Here is a 4,925-nt window from a genome sequence, read left to right as displayed (position 1 = left end):
CTTCTTCAATCTCCTCATCTCGGATAAACCCCCCTATCAATTTGGTCCACAGTCGTAAGGGGGTTGGTATGGCTACCATACAAGTTTCCAACACATTTGTAGCAGTAGCATTCTTTGCCATGCAAAAATGGCTCATGCTTGTCAGTTGTGCCAAATAGCTCCATAAATTCTGCTTGGTCTTCCATAAAGCCTCATTTTCCTTGATCGGAGTTTCTCTTTCCCCTCTGTATAACAGTTGGGTAGTAACAGAGACCAAAAGGACCATGCCTGTAACACCGGTCATCCACCATCTCCAATTTTGAATCTAAAAAGAAGATATATATATATACACATTATAAACACCTGTCTGTTGGGACATGTTCCCACTTCTCTTGTCCTGGCTTCATCATGATTAGCACATTGTCTGCCCCTTGGGCAATCACCTCTGCAGGTTCTGGAGGACCTTTATCTCCAGGCTGCTTCACCCAAATCTTTTCACCATCATTCAGAGAATGAGTGGAGCCAAACCCTCGGTCTCCCCCGACTGTTATTATTGTAGGAGCTGTTCCCTTGATTACTTTCATTTTCTGGATAGACAAAATTAATAATTGAGCTATCCTGTCTCCTTTTTGGATCAAGTCACTTTTCCCACTATTCAGCAGGAGCACCTTGATTTCAGCTTGATAGTCCTGATCTATCACTCCTCCCATCACTTGAATTCCTCTTAGGGCCAAACCTGATCTTGGAGCTATAAAACCAAAATGCTTGGGAGGCATTTGCAATCCTGTAGCAGTCCTGATTACCTTTACAATCCCTATCTCTAGCCTGATTTCCTCATGAGAGTGTAAATCTAGTCCTGCTGCCTGTGGGGTGGCTCTATAAGGTCCCAGAGCTCCCGGCTCTAGTTCCCAACAGAGAACTGTCTGTCCTGTGGTAGTAGCTTTCAGAGGCATGATCTGTAAATTTGGGGGTAATCATCCTCATTAATAGTGTTTCCTGTTCTCTAATTGGTCTGTTATTAAGAATATTAAGGGCTTCATTTAAATGTTTTCTCCACCCTTTATAGGTTCCATTTCCCAATTTCTTCAATTGTTCTTTCAATAACCCATTCATCCGCTCTACCAATCCTGCAGCTTCAGGATAATATGGGACATAAAAGATCCACTCAATGTTATGTTCTGAGCAGAACTCTGCCACCTTTCTGTTTTTGAAATGACTACCGTTGTCACTCTGGATTTGCAATGGAATACCGTAATATAATATTATGGTTTCCATGGTTTTGATGGTACTGTTAGCATTGGCCGTTTTACACGGACAAGCCATCATGTACCCTGAGTACGTATCCACAGCCGTGCATACATACACACATCCTCCATCTTGTGGAAGGGGGTCAATGTAATCTACCTGCCAAATTTGTCCAGGCAGTTTACCTCGGGCTATTTGACCCCTAACGACATGGGGAACAGGTCTTTGTTGTGAATGTTGGCATACTGGACATTTCATAATTGTTTCCTTGATTACATGTAACCTGATGGGCACCCCTCTGGTTTGTGCCCACTGATAAGTGGCTTTCTCTCCAAGATGTCCGCATTTCTGGTGTGCCCACTGAGCCAATCCAAGTAATTTCTCAGCTGGGTCAGGCTCCTCACTGGCATCAGCAGCTGATATTCTGGAGTGTTCATCTGCTATTGTATTAAAGAGTCTTTCCAGGGTATCTGAAGCACAATGAGCAACAACATGAAATACAGTCACTTTAATTCTTTGCACAGTTGCCCAGATGTCTTGCCACAATTCTTTCCCCCACACTTCTTTGCTGTATATTTTCCAATCATTCTGAGCCCAAGTTGGTAACCATGTAGTCAACCCATTTGCCACAGACCACGAGTCTGTATACAAATAACATTCACTCAGTGATTCCTGTCTCAGAACACTGTAAATTGCATAAAGCTCTGCATTTTGGCTGCTCTTCCCCTCACCAGTGGTGACTAACATCCCGTTGCTTGCTGGCTGATACCCCACTGCCTTCCACACCTGATGGTTACCTTGATACCTGGCTGACCCATCAGTGAACCAAGCATGTTTCTGCTGTTCAGGACTCAATTGTTCAAAAGGAACCCCCCATACCACAGGTGATTCCTGAACTGACCTCTCTGACTCCTGTGACTGAAGTTCTACTGGGACTTTAGCTATTTTCTCATGCAATGTTGTAATCCCACTTACTCCTGGTTTCGCCCGGTCCTGAATATACCATTTCTATTTAACCCTCCGTCAGGAACAATATTCGCACTAACTCGTAATGGAACAATGTGCCTGTCAAGCGCAGGCTAGAAAAATGCCTAGAATATCTAATTTTCTCAATTTCAGTGATCTAAAAGTGATCAGAGACCTTCATAGGGATGTAATAAAAGAGACTACACATTATCAGGTGCAAAACAAACCCATTTACTCAACATAAAAGTAATAACTTTGATATACACAAATTTCAAAACTACTGAGAAGCACACTTTCATTTGTAAGAAAATCTGCCTTATTTAAATGAAATATCCACAAACCTTACTCTATCCATTCATAAAACAAGCTAAATAAACAATAGTAATGACTAAAAACATTACATACCAACCTTATAGAGTGTGATGTGTTCGGGACCAATGAGCCTGAGAAGCCAGCACAGCTATATCTTCCTTCCTGAAGCTCTGCAGACCAACTGTGGTATCAGGTTTCACACAGCAGCTAGAGCCAGGAGACTATCTAGAGGGAGGGGGTTTCCTGAAAATCTGGTGAGAAGGGAGAAATGAAAGTAGAAGAGCTGCGCCTGTCAGATCCATTGTTCCTGATGGAGGGTTAATTACCGATGATTCCTGGGCATGGCCTATGCGGTGGGTTTTTGGGGTACTACGTATCCACTGCATGATTGGAATTTCTGGTCTAATTGTTACCTCATGTCCTATTGTCAACTGTTCTGTGTCAATCAATGCCCAATAACACGCCAATAACTGACATTCAAAAGGAGTATAGCGCTGGGCCGCTTCAGGTAATTTTTTATTCCAAAACCCCAAGGGTACTTTATTTCTTCCCTGCTTTTTCCACAGGCTCCATTTAGCATACCTTTCCTGTACTGACACATTCAATTCCACAGGCTCATCATCCAACACCGGCCACAGATCCAATGCCTTTTGCACTGCTTCCTTGGCTCGTTCAAATGCTGTCTGCTGCTCCTCACCCCATTCAAACTGATATTTTTTCCTTGTTACCTTGTAGAGGGTGGTGAGTATTTGGCCAAGGTGTGGAATGTGCTGTCTCCAAAACCCAAAAAGTCCTATGAACTGTTGTGTCTGTGTTTTGTCTCTGGGCATGGCAAAATCAAGAATCTTTTGCCTAGCCTGTGGTGTCATTTCCCTGTGTCCCTTGTTCCATTGGATACCAAGGAACATCACTGTTTGTGCAGGTCCCTGCACCTTTTTAGGATTAATCTCCCATCCCTTACTCCTCATGTGTTCCATCAGTGCATGTAACTGCTGGGCTACCTCCTCTTCTGTGTCTCCCTGCACCATAATGTCATCAATGTAATGAGATCTCTGCTTGTGTGATGGAAGGACAAACTCATCCAAGTGTTCTCCCACTACCCTGTGACAAATGGTTGGACTGTGTAGCCACCCTTGGGGAAGACGTGTAAATGTATATTGTCTTCCCTTCCATATGAAAGCAAACTGATTCTAGTATTTTTCATCAATTGGTGTGGTGAAGAAAGCATTAGCCAAATCCAACACTCCATACCAAGTCCCTTTGTGTTTCTGTATGTGTTCAATCAAAGTGACAGTGTCAGGTACTGCAGCTGTGAGGGGAGGGGTGTGTTTGTTCAGCTCCCTATAATCCACAGTCATTCTCCATGAACCATCGCTTTTTTTCACTGGCCAAACAGGATTGTTCCATTCAGTAGTTACGGGTATAAGCACGCCAGCATTCAACAAATCCTGAACTGTCTCGCTGATCTCTTGTTCCCCCCTGGGATTCTGTACTGTTTCATACTTACCACCTTTGAGCTGGGAGGGATTTCTACTGGAGGCATTTTAACTTTCCCAACTATCACTGGGGCCGCTTCAATGAAAGGCCTCACTGATAGCTGAGAAGGTCTGTCACTGAGGGGGGCACCCCAAATTGATACTTACCATCCGGTAATTGCAATGTCATTCCTTTCAGTATGTCAATGCCAATTATATACTCAGGTATAGGGACAATCATTACATTGTACATGGCTGTAGGCAGATTCCCTACTTTCAGTGACACTTTAGTCTGTACTGCTTCTATCTGTTTGCCCCCTAGTCCTGTGATTATCACCTTTCTTCCTTTGAATTGTTTTGGATTACCATAAATTAAACTGGCCTCTGCCCCCGTATCCACTAAGGCTTTTACACACTGCCTATTTTTTTTTTCCAATTAATGGTCAAATTTACATGAGGGCGTTTATCCAGATGGAGGGCTCGGCCTGAGAGTCAATTACTCATATCTCCCTTTGACTGAGAAACCACTGGGGAAGGAGAAGCTAACTCCCTTTGCCGTGTTCTAAGTGTCTGCAGTAATGCTGCCTTTACGTCAGGAAAAAGATCGCAAAGATCCTCAAACCCCGGCGCCGTGGGTTTCACTGGTGACAAAGAGGGAGTGGGCTCTCCCCCCTCGTGTCCAACTACGCCCACGCTGTGGAGATTCAGAATCTTTCACTGTCACCTTTTATTTTGGGAACTTCCTGATTTCTTATGAAGCCCTCGCTTTTGGTATAATTTCCACATTTCATCTGTACCAATGCCGTCAATTTTCTCTCTAGGAACCCCATCTTTCAGCAATGCAATAAACATATCCTTGCGTGAGGTGCAGTGGCCATTACTATCGCCTCTGGACTCTCTACGCTGCTTCCCAGATGTATAGTTATCACTGTGCTTGGGACCCCAATC

This window comes from Dendrobates tinctorius, unplaced genomic scaffold (genome assembly GCF_039654945.1).
Source record: "Dendrobates tinctorius isolate UK_male_01 unplaced genomic scaffold, ASM3965494v1 ptg000251l, whole genome shotgun sequence".
In the NCBI taxonomy this organism is placed as follows: domain Eukaryota; kingdom Metazoa; phylum Chordata; class Amphibia; order Anura; family Dendrobatidae; genus Dendrobates; species Dendrobates tinctorius.
This window is presented reverse-complemented; position numbering follows the sequence as displayed.